The sequence below is a fragment of the Phascolarctos cinereus genome, unplaced genomic scaffold, assembly GCF_003287225.1.
Source record: "Phascolarctos cinereus isolate Bilbo 61053 unplaced genomic scaffold, phaCin_HiC Scaffold_5;HRSCAF=322, whole genome shotgun sequence".
NCBI lineage: Eukaryota > Metazoa > Chordata > Mammalia > Diprotodontia > Phascolarctidae > Phascolarctos > Phascolarctos cinereus.
The window spans coordinates 95,538,433-95,565,710 of record NW_027555958.1 but is presented as its reverse complement, the minus strand read 5'-3'; the positions used below and the strand labels follow the sequence as shown (position 1 = coordinate 95,565,710).

The 27,278-nt window shown below is 38.0% G+C and overlaps 1 long non-coding RNA gene across 3 annotated transcripts in view; it reads right to left on the bottom strand.

Moving 5' to 3' along the window:
- Positions 1 to 27,278, bottom strand: part of LOC110208578 (uncharacterized) — a 62,025-nt gene that overhangs the window by 14,527 nt on the left and 20,220 nt on the right. The window contains exons 1-2 of one of the 3 annotated variants that reach the window (XR_002324561.1): positions 18,365 to 18,623; positions 16,266 to 16,366 (exon numbers count right to left, since the gene is read on the bottom strand). This is a non-coding gene — a long non-coding RNA (uncharacterized LOC110208578). Of the gene's footprint in view, positions 1 to 10,944; positions 11,245 to 16,265; positions 16,367 to 18,364; positions 18,624 to 27,278 lie in introns of those variants that run through there. The other 2 variants (XR_013487500.1, XR_013487499.1) reach the window with 2 other exon arrangements.

Below are 27,278 nucleotides of genomic sequence, written 5' to 3'. Positions count from 1 at the left end.
TATACCATAAGGAATAACAAATATGAAGGATTAGGAGAAACATAGGAAGTGATACAGAGTGAATAAGGCAGAGTCAAAAGAATATCACAATACACAATGACTATAGCAATGAGGACAATACCAAGAGGTAACAAAACTCAAGTCAAGTACAAATCACAATGTTGATACAAAATCATTAGAATTTAAGTATACATCATTCCTTTGTATTAACAAAAGGCAAAGTACAAAAGTAGAAAATGATATGTCTGTGAAATCTAATCACAATGCTAGGCGGCTTTGTTTTACTGTTTTCAAGAATGTACATAATAGAGGGATTTGTTAAAGAGAAGGTGTCTTTAACCCTTTTTGTGTTATGGTCTCCTGTGGCCATATCATGAAACCACGAATAATAATGATCTCAGAATAATGATGTTAAGTGCCTTAAGTATAATACATAGTTACAAAGGAAGGCAATTATAATGAATTATAGTTATCAAAATATTTTTTAAACCAAATTCATGGATGGTTGGGGATTTGTGAGCCCCAGGTGAAGAACCTCCATTATAGAAGGCATTCGTTCAGATGTGTCTGCTGTGTAAAAACAAGGTTTTTAAAATTAGAATCAAATGTACCTCTAAATGTTAAGGTCTAACCATCACAATATTTACATCATAACCTAGAACACCAGAAAAACTCAATAAAATCCACAGAAATTTTTTTAGAAAAAGGATCCATCTAACAAAACACACTAGGGGGTAAAAAGTAGATGAAAAAAAATCGATATTATCAAGACTATAATGGTCAGCTGACAGACAATTCAGTTATTCTATCAATGTGTGATGCTAGGTGCCACCATGGATCCCCAAAGTCCTTTCATTCTTTGTGAGCCAGACATTTGAGTTACATGGCAAAACAAATGTTAGGCTTATATTTTGATGGTGGCAGACTCAACAAAAGGCCTTGGTTCGTATTAATTCTACCTTTGAAGGTTTATTTATGGAACATATGAATGTTTCATAATTATGCTCTCAGTAAGAAAGATTCTTTGAAGTCTTGGAAGTTGGAATCCCAGCCCTGCAGTATGAAAAGTCACTGTAACCTGTGTGACTCCCAGGGCCATAACTCAGACTTTAATGCTACAGAGGAATGGGCATAATGGATATGGACATCTACCACAGACGTTTATGAGGGGTAAGATTAAGTCAGTAAAATCCAGACTTTAGTAGAATGAATGAACAATTTCAGATCAGAGCAAACCCACCTCAAACAGGGCAGACTATTAGTAGTCCACATTTTCCCCACAACATGTATGCTTTTAGACCAGTTCTCTAGATGCCTATGTGAGCAAGCCTCATAAAAAACTATTAATACTTTGCTGCTTGCCTCTTCAGCTATCCCTTCTCCCTGTAGACTTGGGGAGGAGAAACTATTGTTTAAAAGAAAAACTCTCCGCTGCGTTTACTCGTTCCAATGTTACTGCTGCCCCTGCTGCTAGCTCTTTTGGGGAGAAGCCTCCTGCTCTAAACTATTGCTGTTTTTTCTTTTTTGTGTGTGTGGTCTCTTTACAAGAGTTTCCCCATACCAAAACCATGCCACATTTCCTTATATTGAGAGAAGAATGAAAGCTATGAAACCTAGTAGTCTATAAGAGTCCAGGCCATTATTCTACACACACACACAAACACACATATGCCATCGCAAAGGAGGTATTACATTCATGTCTGTCTTGGACAGGCCCCATCTATGGACAATGATTTGGCCCATAATGAAGCAGCTTAGATCCTATTTGTGAAATTTGGAGATGATTTGCTCATCATCACCAAAACTCACCTCTTTATCATTATCCTCTCAGTGATGCAATGCAGCTACAAATCACAGAACACTATGCTCTCGGAAGAATCAGAATGATAAGTAGAACAATGGAAAGATTCATGGTGGAAATGAGGAGATTGTAACATATTACATATGGTGAATGCCACGTGAAAAGCTGCGTAGAAGATATTGTTGAGGACATTTATGAGTAGAAAACAAGGTGTGCTGATTATGCAATAAGAATGAAGGTCAATAGTCCATAAACAGATTAATCAGAGAAAGGCCTCCAGAATGTTAGCCCAGGTTGGCATTGACTCCCAACTCTTCCTAGACACACACACACACACACACACACACACACACACACACACACACACTCTCTGTCTCTCTCTCTCTCTCTCTCTCTCTCTAATGGGGTTAGCTTGTTCATCCCACCTATACTCTCTCTCTGATGCTGGATCATGTCTACATAGGAATTACTCATTTCTCAGGATTCTAAGGATAATCCTTCTGGGAGTGAGGGGAATATAGCTCCTAAGCCCTCATTGGTGCACTTCCCATTCATACAAAATCTTAAACATGAAACAATTATTAAACTATAAAGCAAAAGCAAAAATAGTCATAGCATACGCCCAACAGAAGGCCAAGTAGGTATCAGGAAAGCATTCCGCCCATAGCCCCGGATCTCACTCTTCCACCGAATCAAGCAGTATCAACGAAGAGCAACCATCTGGGTATCCAAGCCAAGCAGAAAAGTTCACGAGTCGGTAAACCCACGCACCCAGACAGCTCACGACTTTGGGCCTCAAGCCTTGATGTCCTTAGTCTCAGAGAACAGGCTTGCACCAGCTGCTTGGCGAAATCATTTCTCCATTATCTGTTCCCTGTCTGGTCTTCATAGCTCTCTTGCTGGGCAAAGCCTCTTCTCCACTATCCTTCATCCACTAAAGCAGCATCATTCTGTTTTAGCGCATAGCTACCTCTGGTAACTATGAAGAGAGTGCTATCCTTGTTTAGCAAAAATATGTCAGTGTTCCATAGTGGAATCCAGAATCTGCCAAGCTAATTAGGTTTATCCTCTATGGATTACGAGGGGTTTCCCCTTCTCAAACCATAGAGGGCAGTAAAGGTCAACATTGGCAAGCCCCTGAGGGGTTTCCTATCTTTCCAAGTTGTGGATCCCAGAAAAGGACATGTAGCCTTTGCCCTAGCTAGCTCTTCCAAAAGCTGAGGATTATATTTTCTCTCCACAGGGCTGACCTCTCACAACAAAGCAAATGCAAAGCCTGTCTTTCACCCTTTTGTTTTTCCTTCTCAAGACAAGGTCAGAAAAGGGCAACCAAGGCAAACTCTTGATAAAGTTCCCCCTTTCTGAGGCTGTAAATGGTACTAAAGGGCAGTAAGCCCAATCGGCACTTCCGGCAGGAGGAGCAGTCTACTTTCCTACAACCAGCTCTAAGCCACTTCAGGGCTCTCCTACAACCAACAAGCTGCTTTCATTAACCACAAAACCAGCCTGTGACCCAAACTCACCTCCTGTCAGTTTTTGCTTATGTAATATCATCCTACATTCCCTAAGGGAGGGTAGAGGGCAGGCAGGGCAGCTAGGTGCCCCAGTGGATAGAGCACTGGTCTGGGAATCACAGACTCATCTTCGTGAGTTCAAATCTGGCCTTAGACATTTATTAGCTGTGTCACTCCGGGCCAGTCACCTCAGTTTCCTAATCTGTGAAATGAGCTGGAGAAGGAAATAGTGAACAATTCCAGTATCTTTGCCAGGAAAATCTCAGATGGGGTCATGAAGGGTTCGACACAATGGAAACAACTCAATAACAACAAATATTCCCTAAACTGATGTTTGAATTACATTTTCAGTTAAAACCTTCAAAACCCTGAACACTCACATGTAAATGTACTGATGGACAATGGTGACCTGCTGCCATGCCCACCTCAAGTCAACGCTTTTGTTTGTAAAGGAGACTGTTCTCTCTCTGGTCTTCTCAGAACAGCCCATATCTCTCCTCAGGAATTTTTATCTGATGATCTTCTATTATTCTATTACTATTCTACACATAAACTTTTTTCTGTCCCATTCAGAAACAAAAAGTGTCCATATAACAAAAGTATAGTACCTCTTTAATTGAATTTGATGAAAATATATGGTTAAGAATCACCCAGGACAAATAACAGGAGGAGGGAGAGTAAGAAGATTAAAGGAAGGGGTGGCCACATTGATGATTATTCATATTTTCAGGTTGTCCTGTGTCCGTATTATCTAAACTCCAACTTCCTTGAGGGCAAGGCCACAGTCTATATCTGTATAGCAGTGGTCTCCAAATTTCTCTGACCTCATGACCCTATAAAAAAAAAAGCTTTTGGACACACACTCCAAATATATGCCTATATTTACAAAATGTATACCATGGACTATTTTATTAATATATTATATACATGATAAATATGCACAAAAATAGATATCAGAAAAGGGTGCAATAAAGATGAAACAAGCAATACTTTTGAAAATTGTATTAACATAAATTTTTTTATCCTCTCCAAAATAATTAATAATAATATTTTAGTGAGAACACTGTGATTGAATATGCTTCATTCTTTTTAAAGATCTTGGTTTAATGGTGTGTGATGGAAATTAAAGGTATAGTTTTAAACAGTTTATTCCAATACTTGGTTTTAACAGCTGTCATAGCTGAAAAATATACCCCCCCAAAGAATCATAGGCGCATAGATTTATAGCTGAAAGGGAACTCAGAGGTCATTGAGTCCAACCCTCTCATTTTATAAATGAAGAAACTAGAGCCCAGAGAAATGAATTGACTTGCCTAAGGTCACACAAGTAGTAAGGGGCAGATCTAGAATTCATCATTTTATAACCCAGTTGTCAGGCCCTAACCCTTGACAAATAAGACCAAGTTCATTCTTGGAGGCCAATTCTTTTAATCACCCAGCGTTTTACTTTGGAACATGAAAATCTGTCCTATGTCCTTCAAAGTATACTCAGCTCCCCCTGCAAGTGCATAGATTAACAAAAGCGTTAAACACTGAGCAGATTTATTTAAGACAATAAAGAACACAGAAAAACCCAGATCTAACCATTTAAAGCAATCCTCTCCCCAGAGGTTCAGTTCAGTCTCCACAAACTCATTGCACCACACCTACTGCCATCCGTGAATTATGAAGGAAATCATAGAGAAGCTGCAAGTCTAGGTTTGGCTTCTCAGAAACAAGTACAGGCCGAGTCGTAAGTCTATCTGTCTCTAGCGGTTCTCAAAGGTTCCATTTCTCTGATTTGTTCCTGGCCCCAATCCATACTCTCTTGGCATGGTTCTCCATCTGCTCCATGGACCCACTACCTCCCTCACACGGTATCCCAAACCACCCTGGCCACCGCAGGGCTTCACACCTTCATGTTAATTCCCAGGCAGCTCTCTCTTCTTACATGCCCCACCAGTCTGGAAGCACCAGCTCAGTACTTTTTGTGCATGAATCTTTTCTGTGCATGACCACCCCAAATGTATTAAGTGGGAGGAGAGAGAAGAGAAGAGGGAGGAAGGGGTTTATTTCAACTGTTACTGTTGTATGTTCACCAAAATTATGCTTAATTTGAAATCATTTGCATTTTCCAGCTTGAAGACAAGTAGTGAAGCTACACACTGTATAATTTCATGACCGTAATCCTAAATGTCCATTGAAAACTGGAGAGAGAGAAAAAAAAATACGGCTAAGTATAAATTTGGAACAACGAGAAACATTTATTTTGCCTAGGGAAAAAAAAGCTGAAGGGTGAGTCAATGACAGTCTTTGTCTTCATTTATATGAAGACATACTGACATAGGTGAACTCTATCCTGGCAGAGGTTAGAATACTGAAAATGGACTTAAATTGGAAAGAGAAAAAATGGTGGCTGGCTCTAAGAATTATTTATACAAGTTACAAAAGATATTGGAGAGTCTCTTTTCCTCGAGATATATGACCATAAGACAGGTATCTTCCCAACTGAATGTTTTAGATATATTCTTTTCTGCAAGCAGGAGGATAGGCTAGATGTTTAGCAATATCAAAAGACTTGTGATCAACACAGTGACCATTAAGATTTGAAAGGACAAATGATTATTTTTCTTCTTTTTTTGGTTACATTTTAGTTCAAAACTATCCCCCTCCCTCCCCATCCTCAACTAAAGAAGGCCACCACTTGACAGATTTATAAATATATGTACAACCATATTATGCATGCTTCTAATTATCAGTTCTTTCTCTGGAGGTGGATAGCATCTTACTTCGTGGGTTTGAATACTGATTTGAGTATTTGCTTATTGATTTGAATATTGATAGTACTCAGAATAACATAGTTATTCACAATTATTCTTAGGACAATATTGCTGTTACTGTATACAGTGTTCTTTTAGTTCTGTTCACTTCACTTTTCATTATTTCACACAAGTCTTCCCATGTTTTTCTAAAATCAACCAGTTCATCATTTCTTATAGTGCAGTAGTATTCCAGAGAGTACAAATGATGAAGCATGCTATTCTCCACCTAATAGAGGCGATGGACTCAGGGTATACCTATTTTGCGGACATGGCCAATGAGGGAATTTGTTTTGCTTGACTGCAAATTTTTACACAGATTTTCTTTTCTTTTTTCTTCCTCATTGTAGTGGAGAATGGGAGGAAGAGAAAATATATTTCTATCCATTAAAAAGAAAAAAAATTAATGGAAAAATATTTCTCAAACCACCTATTCTACATGTTCTTGTTTATCACCACCAAAATCCAAAACAAAAACTTTGTATCAGGTTGGCATTTGTCCTACATTTTTGAAAAGGATGAATAACATCACCAAGTGATGTCTTGACTCATATGTAAAGTGGATTTAAGTGAGGCAAAGTTGAACAAAGTCATCAGCCTGTCTTCCAGTGTTATCAAAGTCCAGTGCCAAAACCAAAGTCAATATAACTGCTGATGGCCAGAATGCAGTGGATGACCTTAGCCTTCAGTGTCTGACCAAGTTCTAAGCAATACAAGTTCTGAATGCCTGCTTCAGTCACCTTCATGGCCTTTGTAACAAATTGTTCTCATCTACCCATTCCACCTGGGGAAGTCTTCACATGCTTGGGGTAGACAACCCCCTAATTCATCAACAGGTTTTTAGCCCATTGGTTACCCTCAACCTAGTTTAACCAGACTACCAAGACAGTTTTTACCAGGATGTAACTGCTGCACATGCTACAGCTTGGAGCCACAAGTAAGAGTAGAGTGCTAGTGGGCACCAAAGGTGGATGTGAAGCCCTAAAAAGGGCTTGGCAAATCCTCACACCACAGGTGTTAGTCCTTTCAGAACACCTGTACACCCCTTCCATCAGATACAGAGCCTTTGGGACCACTATACTAACTTGATTTATTCCTTTTTCTTTTCATGCAACATAGGATGGGAAGGGAATGTCAGATATAATCTCCTTCAATGAGTCTTTCTACATCTCTTCTCCTTTCACTTCTTTCTTTCCCATGCCTACAAATGACATCAACCAAGGTAGGATCCATTTATGTCATTTCTGATCCAAGTGAACCAGAGTCATGAGGGCATTGTGAAAACTCTGCCCAGTGAAAACACAAGCCCACAAATTCATTGTTGGTAATCATGAATTGATACACTCTTTCTCAAAAACAAATTGAAGCTAGGCCAGAAAAAATTATTGAATTGTTCATATCCTTTGACCCAGTAGTACCACTATGAAGCATGTAACCCCAAAGAGGTTAAAGGAAAGATCTCTGTACATAAATATTCATGTCAGCACATTTTTGTGGTAGTAAAACATGAGAAATAAAGTGGGGACCCATTGATTAAGCAATGCTGAACAAATTATGGTGTGTAAATAAAATGGAGCACATGCTAAGAGACATAACAAATAAAAAGAATTCAGAGAAACTTGGAAAGACTTGTTTGTACCAGGAAGAAAATATATATAGATATAGATATAGATATAGATATAGATATAGATATAGATATAGATATAGATATAGATATAGATATAGATATAGATATAGATATAGATATAGACAGATATAGATATAGATATCGATATAGATATAGATATATAGATATAGATGATATAGATATAGATATAGATATATAGATACACACACAAGTATATGTATGTATCTATACCCACACATATTATATGTATGTGTGTATATACACAATGACAACAATAATATAAAGTAACAGCACTAAATGGTATTAGAATTCAGGTAAACTGATCAATTAACCAGTATTTATTAAGCATGTACTGTGTGCGAGGAAGTGTGCCCTGTGCTAGGGATACAAGCACAAAGGATTAAATAATCCCTACTCATACAGAATTTAGATTCTACTTTGGGACATAACAAGTACATATACAACGTGTCCCAAAGGTCTTAGTGTGCTACTAAGACTTCTGGGTCACCATAAATTCAAAGTTGTTAAATACAAGGCAGTTTGGGAGGGAAGATACTAATAGTTGGCAGGGGGTACGGCAGATAGTCAGGGAAGGCTTCCTGAAGAGGGTGGTGCCAGAGCTGGGTCTTGATAGAAAAGAAGGACTCTATGAAGCAGAGGTGAGGAAAAAGTACCTTTCAGGTATGAAAGATACCCAATGTCAAGGCATAGAGGTGGTCAATTGAGTACCACATATGAACAACAGAGAGAAGGCCAGTTTAACTGGATCGCAGAAGGTAAGCAGGGTACAATTAAGTTAAAGAAAACAGGTTGTGGTCAAGTTGTGAGGATCTTTAGGAGACAGAACATTCATATTTTTATCCTACAAGCAATAATAGATCAATGCAATGACCAATAATGATGAAATATACCTTCCTCCCATCTGTAGGGAGGTGATGGACTATGGGTGAGGTGGAAGTGTCTGTTGACAGACATGGTCAATGGGACAATTTCTTTTGCTTACCTCTACTTTATTACAAGGGAGTATTCTGGAGGGGATGAGTATTGAGAGGTAACCACAGTATTTTTAAGGTATGAATAAAACATTCTTTAAAAAACTGTATCCGTACTCTCAGTAGAGTTTGAGGCAGCTACCAAAATTGTTCTTTCTTCTTTGGTTCTTGTGATGACTAGGAACCTCACCTAAAAACTAACCCAGCTTCTTCCCTCACATTTTGGACCAGTCCTTTACATCATCAGGAGATTTTTCCTGAATCACCAAAGTGAATAGATTATATATTTTAAGGATCATGACACTAGATGATCTCTGATGTTCTTTGTTAAAGACTGTGATGTATATACCTAGTTGATCACTAACTTTCTTTTTCTAAAAACTTTTCTTTGAATTTTGAGAACTAGTAGTGCAGTCTTGAATCTCATGAGAAGGTATTATATGGAAGAGCTGCGAAATCATTAGCCAAACTCTAGGAAGAGATTTATTGTTAAAAAATCTATTTTCCTCTAGATAGCAAAGTAGTTAACACTCAGCATAGCAGTCTATGTTTTAAAATATTTGATTCCCCATCATACAAAATCTCACTACAACAGTGATTCATAATTATTTTTGTTTTCTCTTCTGTCAAAATTCTTTCATATTTCTTCTTTTAAAAAACTGAAGTGGGGCATCCAGGTGGTGCAGCGGATAGAGCACCAGCCCAGGAATCAGAAAGTCCTGAGTTCTGGCCTCAGACACTTAACACTAGCTGTGTGACCCTAGGCAAGTCACTTAACTCCAATTGCCACACACACACACATAAATGTCTTTAAAAAAAATAAACGGCTGAAGAAAAAAATGAATTTACATCCTACATGGTCATATTCCAGGCTAACTTCTCCTCTGGCAACCAGGAACACACAGCTACTAATAGTTCTCTAAGTCAAATGAAAATAACAACAAAGACACAAAAGTAACCTACTCTGAAATCCTTTTATTTTGTCCTAAACCATTCTTATGGTCTATCTTTGGATCTTGGAGCTTTATTAAATGATCATGCTATTGATTTTTAGTTCTGAGCACTGGTTAAAATTGAGTGAATTGAAACCCTGATGGCTAAAATCCACTCTTTGTCTAAAGGACAGGTTTAATGGGATAAGGTGTATTTTGAGTTCATTTCCATTACCATTCTTCATAGCTGAGATTTGAACCTCCTGAAAATAGGACAGGTGGGAAATAGGACACAGAATCTGACACATCTCTCTTACTTAAATTTGGCAAGGCTGTTATTCTTGGTACCCATCTTGGGAAAATGTATAATTAATGGTATATTCTGATATTAGGATAGAACCTGCTTGCCTCATTTCTACCTTCAAAATCCAAATTTCTAAGAGTCTTGACCTTTAAGAATAATTTTTCTTACTTCCAGTCTTATCCTGTCTGGGCTATTTACTCATGAAGTTGAAGCAATGAGCAATCAGAAACTAAACTGTGAATTTTCAATACTAGTTGCCAACTGTTTTGAGAATATGAGACTTCACCTTACCCGTAAAATACTGAACTTGTGCCAAAATGAAAGAACTGTTTGAGTTGCTATAGTCACCAGGAGCCAAACGTTTTAGTTTAAAACATCATTATGAGTAATTGAAGGGGTAACCATAGGCTCATAGAATTTAGAGCTAGAAAAGACCTTAGTGATCATTTAGTCTAACCTCCTTATTTTATAGATGACCAAATTGTCAGCCAGAAGCAATTTTCCCAAGGTTACACAAGTAGTGAGGCCAGGTGGCTTAGGGGAGCAGGAGGTTTGGGCCAAAGCCTAGCCCAAAGAGAAAGAGTACCAGGTTAGAATTATAAGTATCCATCCCCCTAAATATTATTAGTTTAGGGGAAATTATTTTTAAGTTCAAGCTGAGCTCCTGATCACTATCCCTTAACAGGGAAGGAGAACCCCAGGCAATATATCCAAGGCTTGACTCTCTTCCCACCAAATGGCAGTTCCACAATGAACATGCATGGCAAATAGCAAATAAACATTTTCATCCAAGCCAAAAGTAAAGAGAACTCAGATAAAGTATAGAGATGAGAATATGTATCAGACAGTACACAGGGTAAATGAGTGCTACTATTGAGAGCAATATATATCAGGTCAACCAAGAAAAAGAATCCCAGACCTCACCCAAGGGCATATTCCCCAAAGTCTCTAATTTAATGAACTGAGTTTAGGGGTATGATCCAGGTGCTGGCTTCTCTGTATGTCAGTTTCTTCCACTCTCTCCCTTCAGGGATCTGAAGAGAATCCAAAACCATGTCTTCTTTCTGAAAACTGGAAACCAGAAGCCCAGGTTCTCTACTGTCTCAAACTCTCACCAAATCTGGCCCATAGAGCAGACATAGAGCATTGAGTAATCAATTTCTGACAATGCAGAGAGTTTTATGCAAATGGTTTTGAGGGTCACATCCTTAGTTTCACAAGGCATCCATCCATCCAATCTGCTCAATCTTCTAGGGAGAATCTAGTCCTAGAAATTCTAGAAGACAGAAGTTCAATTTTAGTGTCTGTTTGAGAGAGGTATAGGATCAGTCATAAAACTAACCTGTGACTCAATAACCCCCAGGGAGGTATTTTAACCTCCTACACCAGAACCTCAGGGTCCCAGCAAGTTAGATAGTCTGTGAAATATAAGACCTACTTTGGCCATCACTAAGGCATACTCTGATCACGGGTACAGACCATGGCAACAAACAATTATAAAAAGGATCAAGCTTAGAAACCACCATCAGCAGTAGAGAAATAGGAAAATAGGAAATTGCAGGGGGCAGGGAGTTGTTTCAGCTTTCACCTAAACTGACATGGGAAATAAAGATGTAAAGAGAAAAAAGGACACTCTTCAGATATCAGGCTTCATAGCTGAGGTGGAAGGGAGTGTAGAGTCCACTACTATTCAGACCCTTCATGTAATTGGGTTCCTGCAGTCCCATCCGCTTGCCTTGGACGATGACACTGGTTGCTCTGAAGGGAGCCTGGCTGTTTTCCACCTCATTGAACAGTTTCTATACTGTTTCCCCATCTCGCCAGCCATGGCCACCACTTCTGTCCTGCCCTCATTTCCCACAGTTCCTTATTCTGTTCAACTTTCTTACACTTCCAGACCCACAACTCCAAATCCAGAGTGATGTTTCCTTAGTCTTCTTATGGGATGGGAGAAGACTAAAGTAAGGGGCCATAATTCCCAAAATGTCTAACTGTCATTCACAATATTTTGTGCCTCTGAAGCCCCAGTCCTGGCTTCACCTGTGGAGTGTCATACAGCACAGTAATAATTCCATTATATTCATGTATCTCTCCAAGTTTTGCTATTTTTCTGTTTGATGTGTATCTACTTTGTTTTCAATTCTTTGCTGCCACGAAAAAAAAGAAAAAGGATTGCTACCCACCAATATTTTAGTGAATGTAGGACCTTCCTCTTTGTCATTGACCACCTAGGGGATGTGCCTAGCAGTCAGGACTCTGGGGTAAAGAGTATTAACATTCTGTTTACTTCCATCATATAATTCCAAATTACAAAGCTGGTATACTCTACTTCCTGACCATAGTTCCAGAAGTTCCCTTTTTTTAGTTGTAAGTTTAGACAGCTTGAAATGATTGTTATAGGAAAGATCATGTCTTGAAATATCTGATGAAAATATACAAAAGCCTGAGATTACAAAGCAAATCGATTTGGAGTCAATTATTGATTTCAAAAAGTTTCTGCACGAGAGTTCCTTTACAAAGAAAACACCCTTGGCTTCTAAAATATAACTTGATTGACATAAATTCTCTTCACACATACCCGTAGAGAAGCCCAACTCTTCCATGAAGTTACTCCTGCACACAGTTCATCTCATCACTAAAAACATGAGTCAGAAAGTTAGCACTGTCTGACGGAGAAGGCAGGTGGCTGTGGCTATACAGACAAGGGAGAGTCTCGTTCAATTGTCTCGGGACCTCTAGCTTTGACCAGCTGCTGTTTCCTACACCTGACCTAGCCTGTTTCTCCCAGTTGTTTGTGCCCTTCCCGTTCCTTAGGAATGATTTTGTATTTGCTTTGTATGTGCTTTGTATTTAATTATCACCTTACTATAATATGGCTTCCCAATTTAGTGAAAGTCCCTTGAGAAGAGGGACTGTTTCATTTTGGTCTCAATAAACATATGAATAAACATCTAAGGCAGCTGATGGTGTAGAATGCTAGAGCAGGAGATGGAAAGACTTGGTTTCAAATCTAGCCCCAGACATTTCCTAGCTGTGTGACCCTGGGCAAGTCACATCTGTCTCTCTCAGTTTTCTCCCCCATTAAACAGCATCTACCTGCCAGAGTTGTTGCGAGGATCAAATGGGATATTTGTAAAGAGTTTAGAACAGTTCCTAGAACAGTAGGCACTTAATAAGTGCTTTCTTTCTTTCTGTCTTTCTTTCCCTCCTTCTGTTTGTTGAATAAATAAAAATGTGAATATGTGAATGAATGAACATATTGCCATGCTACATCTCTCCCCAGCCTCAAATCAGCCACCTAATTGTAGGAGGGACTAGTGAAGAGTGAAATTAGTTGATGTTTCCATCTGCAGTCCTAGTTGGTTGAGGATAAGAAGAACTCAAGATAATAGACTCTTTAAGAAGCACAGTTCATTTACAAACAAGAATTCCCACACTAGTACCCCTATACTAGGTAACTATATATACTAGATATTCTATATCTACTCTATTCTATATTATATATATATATATACTATATATTGTCCTATAGTATTATATTATACCACATATGATGTATTATATATATTCCATGTATACTAGATACTCAATATCTATTCTATATCTACTGTATATATTCCATATATATTAGATATTCTATATCTATTCTAGATATTCTATTTATACTAGATATTCTATACCCACTCTATTCTATATCTACTCTATATATTCCATATAACTAGATATTCTATATCTATTCTAGATATTCTGTATATATTAAATATTCTATATATAGTATATATTCCATACTAGATATTCTATATTTACTGTATATATTCTATTTATACTAGATATTCAATATCTACTCTACGTATATATATATATATATATATATATACACTCCATATATTTCATATGTGCTAGATATCTAGACCTACTCTATTATAAATATACTAGATATTCTAGATCTACTCTATATATTCCATATACACTAGACATTCTAGACCTACTTTATTCTACATCTACTCTATATATTCTATACATGCTAGGTAGTCTAGATCTACTCTATTCTATGCATCCTATATATTCTCGATGCTACAGAACTGAGCAGAGATGAATTCCATTCAACCTAAAGTTCTGAGTGATTAAATTCAGCAGATTGGAATTATTCCAAGGCAAATTTTGGTCTGGACCATAGAAATTGATGGATCACACTTTTGAAGTGCCTCTTTAACTATAAACAGTATACACATGCAGAAAGCATCGGTCTATATATGCAGAAAATAGTGCTAAGAAATTAACTCTCCTTTCATATCGGTCTTTCCCCTATTGTACAAATGTAGCTATTGATATCACCTATGACCTGTCACTTAATTGTATTCTATGGAAACTAAATTTAAGAATGGTGAGGATGGCAGTTTTAATGTTTAAATCGGGTGTACCTTCATTCTCCTGTTTTTGTTCTTTAGGTATTTTCTTGTTCTCTATTTTCTTCTATGTCTTTTGGCTTCCCTCCTTTTCTTCCTACTTAACACTCATTTGGGGGAATCACTCTTTTCTGGTCTCTTGAAGGGCAGAGAAGAGATAGGGTTGAAGACCTTTAGGCAGGGGAAATCCTATCCACTGGGAAGGGACATACCAAGTGCAGAACAAGGGACTTCCGTCCTGTGCCTGCCAAGGTAATACAGTAAGGGAACCAGCTGTGTCTAGTCTGTACTTGCTTTTCACTTGCTCTGCTTGCTAAATTCCTAGTCACCCTAATTTCAATGATCTTTGGTACCCCTGAAGGCAAGCAGCACACCTGAATTGTAAAGCTGCAGATGTGTTGAGTTCAAAGTTTTATTTTCAACTTTTAAAGCCCTCAATAAATTAGGACAAAGGTAGTTGGAATACAGCCTCTTGCCCGATGCTCCTCCGGGACTGTTAAGATTGGCTAGGCAATCTGCTCTTGGAAACCAGGTGTAACAAGACCTGGGTGGAGGGGCCAGGGTGTTGTTTGGGGAACTTTCTCCTTCTAGGTGACATATGCCAGAGTCTCTCAGGAGCTGTCTTTAAGATTTGCCACAAAACTTGCCTGGTTAAGAATCAGTGCTTTTCATACTTACCCACATCCTGACAAAGAGGGCTATTGGGCTCAGAACGAGATACACATTTTTTAATATGACCAATGTGTGAATTTCTTTTGCTTAACTGTGTATCTATTAAAAGGGTTTTGTTTTCCTTTTTCTTTTGTGGGGGAGGAACATAAGAGAAGAAGAGGGAGAATAGGAAGAGGGTTGCCAAAAAAGAAAAAAGTCATTGAAATTTTTTTCAGCGCATAAAAGAATATATAAGGAAAATGAAAAGGAAACACAGACAAGCAGGAGAGCTTTGAAAGTTACATGTTGCATCCAGAAAAAGAACTATGGAGTCTGAAAGCAGATCAAAGCATACTATTTGCTCTCTCTCTCTCTCTTTTTTTTTTTGTCTCTTCTTTCTCATGGTTTCTTCCATTGGTTTTAATTCTTTTTTACAACATGACTAATATGAAAATGTTTTCAATATAAATGTACATGTATAGACTATATCAGATTGCATGCAGACTTGGGGAGGGCTGAGAGGAGGGAGGAGAAAATTTAAAACTCAAAATCTTATGAAAGTGAATGTTGAAAATTGAAAATTAATTAATTAATTTCAAAAAATAATTTGGAACTCAAAAAAAAAAGTTACACGTTGAATTTACCATACTTGAAAAACAATCTGTATGTGATAGTCACAGTTTCATACACATATACAAAAAATCCTCTTTTTCTATTCTACTTGTATCTAGAAATGCTCATTTTATTGTTGTTTAAGTTCAGAATTAAATAAAACTGGGGCACAGGGAGAGAGAATTTGAATTTTTTTGTTGTTGTTCTAAGAGTCACCAAGCACACCACCATCCCTTATTTACTATCTAAACAGATAAATGAGAAGGAATGGCTCAGTGGCAGTCCAAGGTATAAAAGGCTTACTGATTACCTCTATACCTTTCCTATTTTGAAGTCTGTCTATTTCTGTTCAGAGAAATAATGTGTCAACTCTTCAAACATTTGAGAGCGAGATCTTCTACTAGAAGGAAAGAAAGATACAAGCCTTTATTAAATGTTAACTATATGCCAGGTACTATGGTAAGTGCCAGGGATCCAAACACAATCAGTAAAAGAGTAGCCCCCTGCCCACAAGGAGCTTACATACTAATGGAAGAAGACAATACACAAAAAAGAGCGCTCCCTGGGACAGAAATGAAGGCTGGCCTACCCCCAACCACCTAAATATTGGCTCCTAGAAATAACTTACCCTTGGAAGAAGGAAGCAGGGCCTTACAGAGGGAAATTCCAGGTTGAGAAGGCCAATGGGGGTAGTTGGACATTCCAGGGCAAGAAGGCGTTCCAAGAGATCTGGAATTAAACAACCAAGAAAATACTCAAGACCTGAAGGATGGTTGCCATATAAAAGAAATAGTTCCCTGACCATATAGAATGGAGAAAAAAAAGAAAAAGAATTTCAGTGTCCCTATTCTAAACCCCTAATATATTTTCATAAGCTCTCCTTATCCCATCTGGAGGGATGTAGCCATTATGAAAAAATTTTGCACCCAGGAGGATGTTTAGTTGGGGAGGGAGGCAGGAGGGAGCAACAAGATTCCTTGAACAGAGGACAAACCAATGCCTAGAGAAGGCACAGACCATCTACCAGGAAATCTAGCCCACACCCTAAAGGTGTTGGAGGTGAGGAAGAGAAAGCAAGCCTGAAGAAACTGATACTGCCATTTTATTGCTCTGTACTGCATTTGCCACGCTATAAAAGTCTAGGTTACGGGTTCTGTCACATAAAGACTATGACAGTTACAGGCAAAGCAAAGTAGTCTCTTTGAAAGGAAGACAGTAAAATAATGTTACTTTCCATAATTTGTGCTGCAGCCTTTCTGTGGTTCAATATGTTTTGGAATGTACCATTAGTTTAGCTAACAAGGTATTTCATTTGATGAATTCCAACTATTATTTAAAGTAAGATGAACCTTCTAGAATAAGACTCCAACTTTACTTTTCAATATCTTCTACTTCTCACCAAATCATAACATTAATAAACATAACTCATTTATAGAGAACTTCAAGTATATAGTGTGTGTTCCTTACAGAAATCCTGTGAGGCAGATAACTTGAAATATATTGATATGCAGATTATCTATCACAGGGGTATCAGACTTGGGACCTGCAGCCACCCATCAAATTCCCCAGTATTACTGAAACAAATTGAAATGTAATTAAGAAATGCTTAACAAAATAAATAAAAATGCAATTCAATAAAAAAGAAATTGGCACTGGGATACCAACAAACTAAGGCTGCACTGTGTAGCATCCCAGATTATTGGACTTAGAGGCAAGATTTAAGAATGATGCTCAAGGAGGATTTCAGAAAAACCTGAAATGATGCTGAGTGAAGTGAGCAGGACCAGGAAAATGTTGTACACAGCAACAGCAACATTGTGCAATGATCAACTATGATAAACTTGGCTCCTCTCAGCAATGCAACAATCTAAGAAAATTCCAAAAGACTCATGATGGAAAATACTATCCACATCCAGAGAAAGAACCATGGAGTCTGAATGAAGATGAAAGTATAGTATTTTCACTTTTTTGGTTGTTTTTTTTTCTCTCGTGGTTTTTCCCTTTTGTTCTGATTCTTCTTTCACAATATGACTGATGTGGAAATAGGTTTAACATGATTGCACATGTATAACCTATATCAGATTGCCTGCTGTCTTGGGAAGAGAAGGGAGGGAGAAAAATTTGGTACTCAAAATCTTACAAAATTGAATATTAAAAACTGTCTTTACATGTAATTAGGGAAAAATAAAATACCATTAACTACAAAAAAAAATTTTTTTTAAAAAGAATGATGCTCAACATTGTTCCCCTACAATGTTGGTACCTTGGAACAAAGCCCTGATCACTTTGTATTAGTTTTGGTTCTGCTAGGGTCTTCATCACACATATACATACACCAGATCTCAAGTGGTTCCACAAGGAAAACATTTATATCAATTATAAGTAAATGGAGTCTGGAATATGCTGCATACAATGGACTTTGTGGAGTTTTTTTTAAAATTCTTACCATTTAAATGTGGATGAGACTTAGAAATTTAAAAACTGAAAAGGAAAGCAAGCAACCAGTTCCCCAAAACAAAGTATAGTTCTCTTTCCCTTAACTTCTTCCTTTGCAAGGTGACCTATATCTCCTGGAAATGAGGCTTGAAGAATAAAGAATCCCAAATTGATAACGACTCCACACTGTCAGCTCCATGGGATATAAAACAAAATAGGAAATTACCCCACTGCTAACTGTCAGTAGTGTTCATAGCAACTCTTGTCTACATACATATCCCTGCTACTTACTGGCAGGTGTTCAATCTAGATGAACAAAAAGGATTCCAATCTACTTTGTCCCAATAGAGCAGTTATTTCTATGACACTTATCTCTGTAGTCCCCAAAGCACTTTATAAAACAAACTAGATGTCTGTTATTGTGGGAAATCTACAGACTACCAAGTTCCTGAAACAAGAAAAACCTTTGGCTGAAATCACTTATCCTTTGCTGAACAGAAACTCCCGAGAAACATAATGACTATGTCCAGATGGATAAATAGATTCATGGATAGCCTGAAAAGAAGATGAAAGCAAGAATAATCCATTCTTCTATTTTGTTTCCCCTCCTTTGTTATGTCATAAAACAGTAACTCAGAAAACCAATGATACTCAAGGCGGCAGAGTCCACCATCTCAGAAGCTAAGATCAATATACGAACATAAAAAAATGAAATAAAATCATAAGGTTCATCATACATTGCTACATCATTCAGCTAATGACCGAAAGGACTATTCATTCACAGTGTAAGTGGTGGGGAGAGTGGGGATGGAACTAATCTGTTAGAATCATTCCCTTCCTCAAACTTCTTTTCAGCAAAGATATAAATTATGCCAAATATCTATCAGTTTTATGACAAGACCATCAAACTTGTTTCATTTTTTAAAAAAACCTCCCTTCACTTACAACTGTCTAAACAGGATTTTCCCATTTAGCACCCTATCAATCCAGAATTATGATTATTCAGTGACTGAGGGGATCCCTTGTATTAAATATTAACATTTGTATAGTTATTAAAGTATTTGATGATTTGTCCAGGGATACTATAAAATTAAATGTAAGATGTCATTTAGAGTAATTCAGAGGGCTTTAATAAAAAATTATTTTCTTGACTTTGATGGTATGCTGGTACATTATGGCATGACTTAAGGGATGCTTTGTATGTTATATGGTATAATATTATAACATATGTAAGTAGAATATCAGACTATTTTGAGAGAAAGACACAAGTGATTTTTTTTAGGTCTTTTAATTTTATGAAATGGTAGAAATCATTGAATCATAAAAATGTAAATATAGGAAAGAAGCTATTTAAGATAGTAAAAATTTCCTTATAACTGTGTATCTAAGTACTTGTGTGTGTGTGTGTGTGTGTGTGTGTGTGTGTGTGCACGCGCGCATTTGAGTCAGTCGACAAGCATTTATGAAATATTTACTTTGTGCTAAGCATTGGCTTGGGAAAAAAAGCAAAAACTGTCCCTGGCCTCAGCAAGTTCACATTCTATTCCAAGAAGCAACATGTAAATAACGATAAACACACAAAATTAAACAGAATAGGTAAAAGGAATTTTTAGAAGAAATCTTAGAAAGAAAAGCATTACCAGTTGGTAGGAGAGAACAGAAAAGACCTCCTTCAGCAGAGTACTTTGAGCTAAGTATTGAAAAAGGTTAGGGAAGTTAGTAAAGGTAGGTGAAGAGGAAGAACATTTAAGGCATGAAGGACAGCCAGTGAAAGACATGGAATCTGGAGGAGTGTCATTTGAAAGGAAGTTACAGGAATTTTACTGGATTTTTCTGAGTAGAGGAATGGTATGAACAGACTTCCACTTTAGAAAAAAAAATCACTTTGGCAACTGTGTGGAGAACGGATTGGATTGGAGAGAGATCTGATACAGGAAGATCAATTAAGAGACAATACTGCAATAGTCCAGACAATAAATGATGGTGTTCTGAACTCTGGTGGGATGTATATGAAAGATATTGTGAAGGTAAAAATGATGAGGCTTGGCAATGGATGGGATCTATAGGGTTAATGTGAATGAGGAGTTGAGGACAACACAAAAAAATTGCAGCCTGGGTGACTGGGAAAATAGTCATGCTCTTGACAGTAGTAGGAAATTTCAGAAGAAGAAAGGATTTTAGGGAGAAGTTCTTGAAATAGGTCTGATACGTCTATGAGATACCCAGTTCAAGATGTCCAATTGGCAGCTGTTGATGTGAGACTGGACATCAGGGGAGAGGTAGGCCTGGATAAATAGATTGAAGAATCATCAGCATAGAGATGATAACTGAATCCATGGGAGTCAAGACATTACCAAGCAAGATGATTTAGAAAGAGAAGAGAAGAAGGGCCTTTGACAGTCCCTTGGGAGACACGAAAGGCTAGTGGGAGAGCCCTGGATAAATATCCATCAGAGGAAACTGAGGAGTGATCAGACTAGTAAGACAAGAACCAAGAGAAAGCAATATCACCAAAATTTAGAGTAAAGGGTATTCAGGAGGTTCTGAACTTTGTCATACGCTACAGAGAGTTCAAGAAGAATGAGAATTGAGAAAAGGCAATTAGATTTGGCAATTAAGAAAGCATAAGTAAATTCAGAGAAAATAGTTTCAGTTGAATGATGAACCAGATTCCAAAGATTTTAGAAGATTGTGAGAGGAGAGGAAGGAGAAACACCTAGTGTAGACAGCTTTCTTAAGGAGTTTAACTGAGAAATGGAGGAGAGATATAGGATGACAGCTAGCAGGAACAGTAGAATCAAATGAGAGTTTTTAAAGGAGAGGGAAGACATGACTATGTTTATAGGCAGCAAGGAAGGAGCCAGTAGGTAGAAAGATATTAAAGTGAAGCTCTCAATTTCTGTTGGACTGTGAGAGTTGGACTGTAAGGAAAACCGATAGCACCTGAATCCACGCTTTCAAATTGTGGTCTGGAGAAGACTTTTGTGAGTTCCTTGGACAGCAAGTAGATCAAATCAGTCAATACTTAAAGAAATTAATTCAGATTATTCACTGGAAGGTAAAATACTGAAGCTAAACCTTAAATACTCTGGCCACATAATGAAAAGATAGGACTCATTTTTGAAAAGACCCTGATGAAAATTTTGAAAATTAATGTTAAAAATTGTTTTTACACGTAACTAGGGGAGAACAAAATATTAAATAAATGTATTTTTAAAGAAAAGGAAATACATTTTTGAAGAAAAAGAAAAGGCTCTGAAGTTGGGAAGGATTGAAAGTAAAAGGAAAAGGAGATGGCAAAGGATGAGATGAATAGATGGAAACAACAAACATAAGCTTGGACAGACTTTGGAGGATAGTGGAAATTAGAAAGCCCTGGCATGCTATGGTCACAAAGAGTTAGATATGACTGAACAACAACTCTTAACTTCAAGGATATACTCATTTCTGAAGGCAGCTGAGGTTGAATGAAGGAGAACTGAACAGACTGGGAAACCAGGGCTGATAGTAAAGACAATCTGCCAGAGAAGTCAAGAAGTGGGGAAAATTTGAAATAAAGCGTAAATATAGAGGGATTGACCTTAATAAGACAGAAATGAAGGAAAAGACAAGAGGGAAAGATGTACGAGTAATGTGTGATGAGAAGGAGGAAAAAGGGAGTTTTAAGCAAACGGCCACGTGTGTGTGTATGCGTGTGTGTGTCTGTGTGTGTGTGTGTGTGTGTGAAATCTGAGTTGAAATTTTCAGCTGAGTGAGTGAGGAGAGGCAGTGCCAGGGGAAGCTTGAAAGAGTTTTGAAGCTGTGGCAATTGGGATTTCAAAGTGATTAGGAAGGAATAGAAAGATTACCTTACTACAGTGAGTGCCCAATGAGATTACATAATATTAATGTAGTGGATTCAATCAAAATGGTTTCATGATTTCCTCTTGTTCCATTCAGCAGCATAAGAGGGATAAAAGAATCAGATAGTGGGAATAATAAAGAATCGGGGTTTGGCAAGATATGACTAGAAATGAGTTAAGGGGGCAGAGTGGTCTGAGGGTACAAGATGGAGTGGAGCTGTCTTCCCAAGAAGAGGAAGAGAGAACAGTGTTGCCAGTGGAGAGGCAATAGCCTTGAAGAGAACTGAAGGAATAGAGGTCACAGTGAGTATGAGAAACAGGGTTGGAATGACAATGATTGGGGGAAATAAAATGATAAATGATTATAAACAGATAAAGGAATTTAGGGGTTCATGAATACAATAGTGAAACACTTGAGGGTGAAGATGGGTAAATAGAAGAAAAGAGCATCAGTATGTATATTAAAGTCTCCTGGTATGAAGGCAGATATTAAAGTGAAAAGAACGACTTGATACCAATCCCAAACTTTTTTGGGGGGGAGAGAAGGTGAGGCAATTGGGGTTAAATGAGTTGCCCAGAGTCACACAGCTGGTAAGTGTTATGTGTCTGAGGCCACATTTGAACTCAGTTCCTCCTGACTCCAGGGCCGGTGCTCTATCTACTATGCCACCTAGCTGCCCTCAGATCCAGAACTTTTTGAGGAAAGGAGGAGAACATCTTGAGGGTTGAAAGAGAATGATCACCAAGTGATAAATGTGGATTTTGTAAATCTCCAAGGAAGAAAAGTTACCGAGTGGTTGTGGTACAAGGAAAGTCTAGAAGTGGGAATGGGGAGAAAGAATATTCTGACTATCCAACTTCGATCAGTGAGTCAAGGGGCATGAGAAAAAGTGTGGCCAGTATGGGAAATGGTGGTCAGGGAAGCAATGTCAACATGAATGAGCCAGGTCTCAGGGAGTGCCAGATGGTGGGAGGAGTTTTAAAAAGAAAAAGAAGAGGTAAGATAAAAGCAAGTTTATTAATTATGGAGTAGATATTCCGGAGGGCAGGGTAGAAAAGATGGGAAGATCTGTAGTGGGACACTGACAGAATAGGGATTAGGTTAAGGAATCAGGAAGCTAGGTATTGGGGGAAAGGGGACTTGTACGTTGGTAGCTAGGGGTTCATAATTGCTGTGATGGAAAAAACGTTAAGATGGTAGTATGCTACGGACTAAGAAATGAGTTCAGGCAGAATATCAGTGTTTGAAAAGCAATCCGTTCAAAAAAGCACATGATTAGATTGTTGAAGGTTCACCTTTAAAATCCAACATTGAGGGGCAGCTAGGTGGCGCAGTGGATAGAGCACCAGCCCTGAAGTCAGGAGGACCTGAGTTCAAATGTGGCCTCGGACCAAACACTTGACGCTTACTAGCTGTGAGACCTGGGCAAGTCACTTAACCCCAATTGCCTTAAAATTAAAAAATAAAATCCAACATTGAGGCAGTTACCTTGTGTCCTATGAGCCCTGGCAGGCATGAACTAGAGAAAATGTGACTTAGGGAGCCAAAGAGGTTGTCAGGATGGAGAAGCTGGTAGTACAAGGTGTATCCTCTGCTAGAGAAGGTCCTCAGAGCCAACACAAACCTGAAGGGGTAGGAATGTGTGTGTGTATGTGTGTGTGTGTGTGTGTGTGTGTGTGTGTGCACGCGTGCACCCATGTACATGCAGAAGCAAGAATTCATTACCTGTACTAAGTACAAGCATACTTTATTTGGATAGATTGGGAGGGAGTGGGGCTTAGACCTGCCATTTCAGTCATATTTGATATTTTCAGGGAGGAAACCCTCCTTTACAAACGTAGATCAGCAACTACTCTGTAACATACTATCTAAGAGAGTTGACTGGGGCACTGAGAGACTAAGTGACTTGCCCAAGGTCACACATCCATGTCTGAGATGGGATTTGAACCTAGGTTTTTACTCACTATAAAGCCAGCTTTCTATCCACTATACCAGACAGTTCAGCTTTTCTGGGGTCTCATCATATCATGAAGGCAACCCTGGGTTCTTGAAGGCGCCTTCCAGCAAAGGGCTATCTCTGGTAGGTACCTCGTAAGATAGAAAGGCTTTAAGCATAAGTCCAGTGATGGGGAGTATATCTCTTTATCAGAGGAGCAGTTCAGATGGGTTTGAAGAAGCAAATCATCAGATCACTGTTCTCCAGGTGGTCAATTTTTCAGCTACCATAACACACCATGACAGTATAATAATAATATGCAGCTCAGTTGTGATATGTGCATATCAGTGAAAGGAATAGCAAGCAACCAAGAAAAAAGGAAGAGATTCATAAAGTATTTTTTAGAACGATAAATAGTTGGAAGGTGACCTCTATTCCATCTTATCATTTTATCTGACAAAATAGAGGTTCAGAGAGATTGTGACACCCCCAGGTTCATACAGCAGAGTCAGGGTTAGTACCCACGTTTCCAGATCCCACAGCAATCAAAACATTTCAATTTGATAAACATTTTTTAATAGTCTGCTATAGCCATGGAACTAGGTCCTTTGTTCTGATGCTACAAAGTTGTTTGTTTCTTCTAAGTCCTTGCCCTCGAGGAGCTTACAATTAAATTTGTTGTTTGTCCAAGTCAGACTCTTGGTGACCCCATTTGGGTTTATCTTAGCAAAGATACTGGAGAAGTTTGGCATTTCCTTCTCCAGTGTGTTTTATAGATGAGGGAACTAAGACAAACAGGATTAAATGACTTGCCTAAGGTTACGCAGCTGGTAAGTGTTTGAGGCCAAATTTGAACTCAGGTCTTCCTGAACCCAGGCTCAGCGTTCTAACCATTGAGCCACCCAGCTACCCTATACAATTAAATAGGTGTTATTATAAATACACACAAATAAGCACAATTTACACCAATGATAATAGTTAACATTTACATATTGCTTTAAGGTTTGCAAATCACTTTAGAAGTATTAACTCATTTTATCCTCACAACAACCCTGGGATGTAATTGCTATTGTTACCTCTATTTCACAGATGAGGAATCTGAGGTAGACAAAGATTAAATTATTTACCCAGGGTCACAGAGCAAGTAAAACTTTGCAGGTTGGATTTGAACTCAGGTCTTCCTTACTCCAGGCTCACTTTGCTGCCTCTAACCAAGAATATAAGAAGTGCAATAAAGAGATAACAATAAAGTGCTGAGAAATTTGAAGAGGAAGAGCTCACTTTCAGGGTTTGGGGAAGCAATATGGAAAACAGTGGCACCTGACTTGTCTAGATCGAAAGGAAGAATTTGAACAGTTAAGAAGGAATAGGAGGAGTAAGGAACAGAGTTTTTTGCAGGCATGTGGGATAGATCAAAGGCACAAAAATAGGACAGTGTAGGCTAATAATAGGGGATAATGAGTAGTTTGTTTGGAAATGAATGTGTGTTAAGGAGATAAGTTTAATATAAAGCTGGAAAAGTAGATTGTGGTCAGATTTCTGAGGGTCTTTGAATGGCAAAATAAGTAGTTTATGCTATATTTGGTAGGCAATAGGTAATCACAAGGGCTTTTGAGTAGAAGGGTGATTTGATCAGAGCAGTGCTTTAAAAAAAAAAAAGTACTCAAGCATCCCTGTGACCGATAAACTTGAAAGCAAAGAGAGTGAAAGCAGGAAAATCAGTTAGGAAGTTATTATAATAGTTTAGGCAAGAAGTAATGAGCTAGTGTAGTAGAAATAGAAAGGAGGGGTTGGAGGCAAGAGAAATTGAAGAAGTAGAACTGGCAGGACTTGGTGACTGATTTAAAGGGGAAATGTGCATAGTTAATGATAACCTTGAGGTTGGCATGCTTGGAAGATGGTGGTACCATGAAGTTAGATCTTCAAGGAAAGGTGTCAATTCTGGGCAGCTTGAGTTTAAGGTACCAGCAGAACATACATACGAAAATATCTAGCATTCAACCAGATAATGTATGACTAGAGCCCTAGAAAATACTGAGGATGAATATCAAGATTTTGGAGTTGTCTACTTAAAGGTAATCACTGAAGCCATAGAAATGAATTACCAAGAGACATGTGGAAGAGAGAGAAAGAAGGAAAACTCTTACAGGCTGTCCAGGTTTAAGGTGGTAAGAGAAGGAAGAGGATCCAGTCTTCTTCCTTTACAAGAAGGAAAGGCCAAACAGGTATAAAGAACATCATGCGAGTTTAGTGTCATGAAAGTCAAGAAAGAAGACATTACCAAAGAGAGAGTAGTTAATAGTTTCAAATGCTCAAAGAGACAGCTGGATGGCACAGTAAACAGAATGCTGGACTTGGAGTCAGAAGAGCTGAGTTCAAATCCTGCCTCAGACACTAGCAATGTGACCTTGGACACATTTCTTCCATTTCTTCATCTGTAAAATGAAGGTAATCATACCACCTATTTCCCAGGGTTGATGTGAAAGTAAAGTGAGATCATCCAGAAAAAGAACTATGGAGTCTAAATGCAGATCGAAGCATACTGTTTATTCTCTCTCTCTTTCTCTTTTTGTTTCTTCTTTTCTTGTGGTGTCTCCCATTGATTCTAATTCTTCTTTACAACATGAGTAATATGAAAATGTTTAATATGAATGTATACATATAGCCTATATCAGATTGCATGCCATCTCAAGGAGGGAGAGAAAATTTAGAACTCAGAATCTTATAGAAGTGAATGTTGAAAACTAAAAATTAATTAAATTTTAAAAAGAAAGAAGATAATATTTATAAGGTGCTTTGCAAAATTTAAAGCACTATATAAATTCTAATTGTTGTTATTATTATCATTACTAGTACTATTATTAAATTCCATTTTTTTTACAAGCCATTGGATTTGATGATGGTCATTAGTGTTCCTTGGATTTATGTGAGCTAATTTTAAATCATTAGCGCTCTTTGGAGAGAGAAGTTTCGGGAGAGTAGTGGAGATGAAAGTCACATTACACGGCACTGAGGAATAAGAGGTGGAGTTAGAGTCTAGAACAAGGGTTTCATAATTGGTTTGTGTCATGGACTCTCTTTGGCAACTTGGTGAAACCCATGTATACCATAGGTTTAGTGGTTTTAAGTAACAGAAGTAAATACTGAATTTCAGTTAGAAGTTAGTGAAAATAAAGATATAATTTTTCCCATCTAAGTTTACAGACTCCATGAAATCTATCCATGACCTCGTTGGGGGCCTATGGATCCCAGATTTAAGAACCCCTGGTCAAGATGATTAGTGGTAGAAGGGAGATGAAGAATGATGTTTTTTTTTTAAGTCAAAGAGCAAATCTTCACCCTCGGTTGAGTTCTAGGTGAAAACAATTTGCGTGTATTTGGTCAATATGTGTCAGACATAAAAAGATCTCAGGACTGCTGAAAGTG